The 7,868-nt window shown below is 33.3% G+C and overlaps 1 protein-coding gene across 5 annotated transcripts in view; it reads left to right on the forward strand.

Moving 5' to 3' along the window:
- Positions 1-7,868, forward strand: part of LOC141403712 (uncharacterized) — a 517,705-nt gene that overhangs the window by 58,995 nt on the left and 450,842 nt on the right. The gene's annotated exons all lie outside the window — the stretch shown is intronic.

The raw sequence follows: 7,868 nt of genomic DNA on the forward strand, positions 1-7,868 counted from the left end.
CGGAACGTGTTTAGAAGCTCGTGGACGTTTCGGAAAATTTTTAGAGGCTCCTGGAACATGTTTAGAAGCTCGTGGATGGTTAAGAAAATTTTAGAGGCTTCTGGAACATGTTTAGAAGCTCGTGGATGTTTAGGAACATTTTTAGAGGCTCCTGGAACATGTTTAGAAGCTCGTGGATGTTTAAGAACATTTTTAGAGGCTCCTGGAACATATTTAGAAACTTTAGGATGTTTAAGAAATATGTTAGAGTCTCCTCGAACATATTTAGAAGCTCGTGGATGTTTAAACACATTTTTAGAGGCTCCTGGAACATGTTTAGAAGCTCGTGGATGTTTAAAAACACTTTTAGAGGCTCCTGGAACATGTTTAGAAGCTCGTGGATGTTTAGGAACATTTTTAGAAGCTCCTGGAACATGTTTAGAAGCTCGTGGATGTTTAGGAACATTTTTAGAAGCTCCTGGAACATGTTTAGAAGCTCGTGGATGTTTAAGAAAAATGTTAGAGTCTCCTCGAACATATTTAGAAGCTTGCGGATGTTTAAACACATTTTCAGAGGCTCTTGGAACATGTGTACAACGTCGTGGATATTAAAGAACATTTTTAGAGGCTCCTGGAACATGTTTAGAAGCTCGTGGATGTTTAGGAACATTTTTAGAGACTCCTGGAACATGTTTAGAAGCTCGTGGATGTTTAAGAACAATTTTTAGAGGCTTCTGGAACATGTTTAGAAGCTCGTGGATGTTTAGGAACATTTTTAGAGGCTCCTGGAACATGTTTAGAAGCTCGTGGATGTTTAAGAACATTTTTAGAGGCTGCTGGAACATATTTAGAAACTCTAGGATGTTTAAGAAAATTGTTAGAGTCTCCTCGAACATATTTAGAAGCTCGTGGATGTTTAAACGCATTTTCAGAGGCTCTTGGAGCATGTGTAGAACGTCGTGGATATTTAAGAACATTTTTAGAGGCTCCTAGAGGATGTTTTGAAGCTCGTGGGTGTTTAAGAACAGTTGTAGAGGCTCCTGGAACATGTTTATAAGCTCGCGGATGTTTTAGAAAATTTTTAGATGCTCCTGGAAAATGTTTAGACGCTCGTGTATGTTTAAGAATGTTTTTAGAGGCTCCTGGAGGATGTTTAGGGTCTCGCGGATGTTTTAGAAAATTTTTAGAGGCTCCTGGAACATGTTTATAAGCTCGCGGATGTTTTAGAACATTTTTGGATGCTTCTGGAAAATGTTTAGACGCTCGTGGATGTTTAAGAATGTTTTTAGAGGCTCCTGGAGGATGTTTAGGGTCTCGCGGATGTTTTAGAATATTTTTAGAGGCTCCTGGAGGATGTTTAGGGTCTCGCGGATGTTTTAGAACATTTTTAGAGGCTCCTGGAACATGTTCCTGGAACATGTTTAGAATATCGTGGATGTTGAAGAACATTTTAAAAGGCTCCTGGAACATGTTTAGAAGCTCGTGGATGTTTAAGAACATTTTTAGAGGCTCCTGGAACATGTTAGAAGCTCGTGTATGTTTAGGAACAATTTTAGAGGCTCCTGGAACATTTTTAGAAGCTCGTGTTTAAGAACGTTTTTGGAGGTTCCTTGAACATGTTAAGAAACTCGTGGATGTTTAAGAACATTTTAGAGGCTCCTGGAACATGTTTAGAAGCTTGTGGATGTTTAGGAACATTTTTAGAGGCTCCTGGAACATGCCTAGAAGCTCGCGAATGTTTAGGAACATTTTTAGAGGCTCCTGGAACATGTTTAGAAGCTGGTGGATGTTTACCAATATTTTTGGAGGTTCCTGGAACATGTTTAGAAGCTCGTGGAAGTTTTAGAACATTTTTAAAGGCTCCTGGAACATGTTTAGAAGCTCGTGGATGTTTAAGAACATTTTTGGAGGTTCCTGGAACATGTTTAGAATCTCGTGGATGTTTAAGAACATTTTTTAAGGCTCCTGGAACATGCTTAGAAGCTCGTGGATGTTTCAGAAAATGTTTATAGGCTTCTGGAACATGTGTAGAAGCTCGTGGATATTTAAGAACATTTCTAGGGGCTCCTGGAATATGTTTAGAAGCTAGTGGATGTTTAAGAACATCTTTAGGGACTCCTGGAACATGTTTAGGCGCTCGTGGATGTTTAAGAACATTTTAGAGGTTCCTGGAACATGCTTTAGGTTTATAGGCTTCTGGAACATGTGTAGAAGCTCGTGGATATTTAAGAACATTTCTAGGGGCTCCTGGAATATGTTTAGAAGCTAGTGGATGTTTAAGAACATCTTTAGGGACTCCTGGAACATGTTTAGGCGCTCGTGGATGTTTAAGAACATTTTAGAGGTTCCTGGAACATGCTTAGAAGCTCGTGGATGTTTAAGAACATTTTAGAGGCTCGTGGAACATGTTTAGAAGCTCGTGGATGTTTAAGAACGTTTTTGGAGGTTCCTGGAAAATATTTAGAAGCTCGTGGATGTTTAAGAACATTTTTGGAGGTTCCTGGAACATATTTAGAAGCTCGTGCATGTTTAAGAACATTTTTAAAGGCTCCTGGAATATGTTTAGAAGCTTGTAAATGTTTATAAACATTTCTAGGGGCTCCTGGAAAATGTTTAGAAGTTCGTGGATGTTTTAGTACATTTTTCGAGGCTCGTGGAACATTTTTAGACGCTCGTGGATGTTTAAGAACATTTTTAAAGGCTCCTGGAACATGTTTAGAAGCTCTTGGCTGTTTGAGAACATTTTTAGAGGCTCCTGGAAAATGTTTAGAAGATCGTGGATGTTTGAGTACATTTTTAGAGGATCCCGGAACATGTTCAGAAGCTCGTGGACGTTTAAGAACATTTTTAGAGGCTACTGGAACATGTTTAGAAGCTCGTGGATATTTCAGAACATGTTTAGAAGCTCGTGGATGTTTAAGAACATTTTTAGAGGCTCCTGGAACATGTTTAGAAGCTCGTGGAAGGAATATTTCTGGAGGCTCCTGTAGGATGATTAGAAGTTCGTGGATGTTTAGGAACATTTTTAGAGGCTCCTGGGGCTTAGCAGCCGCTACTGACCTCAGGGATTTTTAAAAATATTTTAGAGTACCTAATTAGTTGCATATTTTCTCTATTTTTTTTTTTGTTAAATTGTCTCTTGCAAATTCTATCTCCCCGCCTTTGTCATGCCATGCGCCTCTGCCCGGTTCTTCATATGCCTTGATTGGTTGTGTCTCATTTGATTTTGGTTCAATATGGCAATGATATTGATGTTGTCAATTAATTTGACAAAAAATAATTTTTTATCGTTGTTGTCGTTGTCGTCGTCGATATTCTTTTGCGTTCTCAATTTAATTGATATGTGTCTGTGTTAAAATACACAGATGCTCATTGAAGTATTTTGTGTACTCAGGCAGGCAGGCAATCGGGCGGGACAGTGCTATGACGTTGATAGTTTGTACAACGACAAATTTATGTATGGACAAGTCTATAAAAACTATTAAATGAACATTGAACAAAAATACATTTTAATTAATGGCAGACAAATGAAAAATAATGAAGAAGAAGAAAAGGGAGAGCTGGCTCTATAAATGGCATGATGTGTTTAGGAAGACATAACTTTGGATGTTGCAGAAAATTTTCATAGAATTATTATTGTTTTCAATTTATTTTAATATAGGGAGAAAAACTCTAAAATTTACATAGAAATGCTTTATCCGCGCTTATCCGTTTTTATCAGCATCTTGAAATATGGAAATGGGGGAATTTCTGTGCTTAATTGATTAGTATTTGCCTTAAATTAATTAACCAAAAAAGAATTTTCGAAAAATCTGCTCTACAAAGGCTTTATCTGCGCTTATCCGTTTTTATCCGTATATTCAGATTTTTCAAAATCGTGGGAAAATGCTTTGGTTTGCTTAATTCAGTAGTATTCACCTTAAAATACTTCATCTAAAAAGAATTTTCTTAATATCTGCCCTAGAAAGGCTCTATCCGGGCTTACCAGTTTTTATCCGTATTTTGGAATTTTTAAAATTCTCTTTGAAATTTGCGAACATATTGGCAAAATGTTGTCGTGCGTTTAATTGATTGCACATTATTTCAGCGAAAAAGAATGCTCTCAATATCTGCCCCAGAAAGCCTTTATCCGCGTATCCGTTTTTAGCTGAATTTGGCAAATTTTGAAAATTTGAGAAAAAATCCTTTGATCGACTATAATTCACCTTAAATACCTTCAAGAAAAAAAAATGCCATAATCTGTTACAGAAATGCTTTATCCGCGCTTATCCGTTTTTATATGAATTTGAAATTTTGCTTGAAAATCTAAGAAAATCCACTAATTTGTTTCAGTGACTAGAACTAGCCCTACCTCAATCAACCAAAAAATATTTTTCTCAATATTTGCCAAATAAAAGCTTTATCCGCCCTTATCCGTTTTTATCCGTATATTGGAATTTTTGAAAATCTCTTTGAAATTTGCGAAAATATTAGGAACATATTTTGGATTGCTTAATTCACTAGTATTCACTGTAGATTACTTCACCGAAAAAGAAATTTCTCAGTATCTGCCCTAGAAAGACGTTATCCGCGCTTATCCGTTTCTATCCGAATTTGGAAATTTTTGAAAAAATCGGTTGATTGGCTTCATAGACTATAATTGATCTTAAACTACTCCAATTTCTGCGTATCTTTTGTAGAAAGGCTTTATCCGCGCTTATCCGTTTTTATCCAAATTTTAAATTTTCTTTAAAATGTGAAAAAAATATATTCATTTGTTTCATCTGCAGAAATAATCCCTTAATTAGTTCAACAAAAAAGAATTTACTCAATAATTGTTGTAGAATTTCTTTATCCGCGCTTATCCTTTTTTATCCGAATTTGGAAATTTTTGAAAATTTAAGAAAAAATCATTTGATTGGCTTTATAGACTATAATTCATCTGAAAACACTTCAACAAAAAAGAATTTACTCAATATTTGTTGTAGAAATGCTTTATCCGCGCTTATTCGTTTTTATCCGGATTTGGAAATGTTTGAAAATTTAAGAAAAAATCATTTGATTGGCTTTATAGACTATAATTCATGTGAAAACACTTCAACAAAAAAGAATTTACTCAATATTTGTTGTAGAAATGCTTTATCCGTGCTCATCCGTTTTTATCGGAATTTGGAAATTTTTAAAAATTAAAGAAAAAATCATTTGATTGGCTTATACGCTATAATTCATCTGAAAATACTTTAACAAAAAAGAATTTACTCAATATGTGTTGTAGAAATGCTTTATCCGCGCTTATCCGTTTCTATCCGAATTTGGAAATTTTTGAAAATTTATGAAAAAATTGTTTGATTGGCTTCATAGACAATAATTGACCTTAAATTGCTCCAACAAAAAATAATTTTCTGAGTAGCTGTTGTAAAAAGGCTTTATCCGAGCTTATCCGTTTTTATCCAAATTTTAATTTTTTTTAAAAGGTGAAAAAATTAGTTTCATCGACTGAAATTATCCCTTAGTATGTTCAACAAAAAATACATTTCTCAATAGCTGTTGCAAAAATCCGCGCTTATCCGTTTTTATCCGAATTTCGAAATTTTAGAAAATGTGAACATTTGTATTTTTTTTTTGCGTTAAGAGGGTACTTTATACCTTAGTTAACTTCATCGAAAAAGAAATTCTCCAAAATCTTTCTAGAAACCTCTTATCCGCGTTTATCTGTTTTTATCCGAATTTGTGAAATTTTTAGAAAATATGGGAAATTTCAGTTGTTCGCAACAACATTGACCAGCATTTTCCCTAAATTACTTAAACAAAAAAGAATTTTCTTAATATCTCTTGTAAAAAGGCATTATCCGCGCTTATCCGTTTTTATCCGATATTCTAATTTTCTCTAAAATGACACAAAAAATTGTGTTTGATAATTTTCTACGATAAATAGCATTATTTTATAAAAAAAAATTGGCAAAATTTGGCCTATAAAACCATTATCCGCGTTTATCCGTTTTTATCCAAAATTTTTATATTCTCTAAAATAAAAGAAAAAATTATTTTTAGACAATTTCTAGGGCAAATATGATTATTTTCGACGAACATTTACAAAATTTGGTCTAGAAACCTATTATCCGCGTTTATCCGTAAATTCTATTGTGTATATTTTTTTACATTAAATGTCTTAAAATTACGTTTATATGATAACTAAAACTACACAGAGCCTTCTTCACTTATATTTCACTTCTAAATGCATTATCCGCGTTTATCCGTTTTTATCCACATTTTTAAATTTCACTAAAATATCACAAAAAAAATATTTAGTTAATTTCTCATTTCCGAACAAAATTTACAAAATCTGGCCTAAAAACCCATTATCCGCGTTTATCCGTTGTTATCCGAAAATTGAATTTTATAGATTTTTTGCTTGGAATGTCAACAAATTGCATCTACATGATGACTAACGTTATACAGAGGATTTTCTCGCTATATTTGACCCCTCAATATTTTATCCGCGTTTATCCGTTTTTATCCAAATTTTTAATTTTCACTAAATTAACACAAAACCTGTATTTGGTCAATTGTCTACGTATATTTCTTCATTTGCCAACCAAATTGTAATAATTGGGCTGAAAACTCGTTATCCGCGCTTATCCCTAAATTTTATTTTAGAGTTTTTTTTTTTTTTTTTTGCTTAGAATGTATCAAAGTTTCCTCGATATGATAAATAATTCTATACAGACCATTTTGTGGCTATATTTCACTTTTAAATGCCTTATCCGCGTTTATCCGTTTTTATTCGAAATTCCGATTTTCTCTAAAGTGTCGCGAAAAATTTTATTTAGTCAATTTCTGGTATAAATTATTTTATTTGCGAACAAATTTGACAAAATTTGGCCTAGAAACCCATTATCCGCGCTTATCCGTTTTTATCCGTATTCTTTATTTTCTCCAAAATGACACAAAAAAATTTATTTGGTAAATTTTTTAGGTATAACACCTTATGTTCGAAGAAAATTAACACAATCTGGTCTATAAAACCATTATCCGCGCTTATCCGTTTTTATCCGTAAATTAAATTTTTCGCAATTTTCGACAAAAATGATAGAAATTACCTTTAAATAATAATAAACTCTATACAGATAAATTTTGGGCTATATCGGTCTCCAAAATGCCTTATCCGCGTTTATCCGTTTTTATCCGAATTTTTGATTTTCTCTAACATGTCGCAAAAAATTTTTTAGTCAATTTCTGGCATAAATTATTTTATTTGCGAAAAAATTTGACAAAATTAGGGCTAAAAACCCATTATCCGCACTAATCCGTTTTTATCCGAATTTTTGATTTCCTCTAAAAAGTCGCGAAAAGTATTATTTAGTCAATTTCTGGTATAAATTATTTTATTTGCGAACAAATTTGACAATATTTGTCCTAGAAATCTATTATCCGTGCTTATCCGTTTTTATCCGAATTCTTAATGTCCCCCAAAATGGCAAAAAAATTTATTTTGTAAATCTCTAAGGTATAACACCTTATTTTTGAAGAAAAATAACACAATCTGGCCTAGAAACCCATTATCCGCGCTTATCCGTTTTTATCCGTAAATAAATTTTTTCGAAATTTCCTACAAAAATGATAAAAATTACCTTTAAAAGATAATTAACTCTATACCGAGAAATGTTGTTATATATCGGCCTTCAAAATGTCTTAACCGCGCTTATCCGTTTTTCCGCTTTTAGTTTATAACCGATTTTTTTAAATTTTTTGTTTAGAAATATAATGGGGAATTAAATTGTATTGATCCTAAGCCCGATATATGATGTTCTATCTCTTCTAAGGCTTTGCATATCAAGTTTCGAGAATGTAGGGTCCTCTGCCAAGGGTTTCTCTTTGAGATTTAGACATTGAATTAATTTTAATTTAAA

The sequence above is a fragment of the Musca autumnalis genome, unplaced genomic scaffold, assembly GCF_047663935.1.
Source record: "Musca autumnalis isolate F117 unplaced genomic scaffold, ASM4766393v1 scaffold_4, whole genome shotgun sequence".
Classification (NCBI taxonomy): domain Eukaryota; kingdom Metazoa; phylum Arthropoda; class Insecta; order Diptera; family Muscidae; genus Musca; species Musca autumnalis.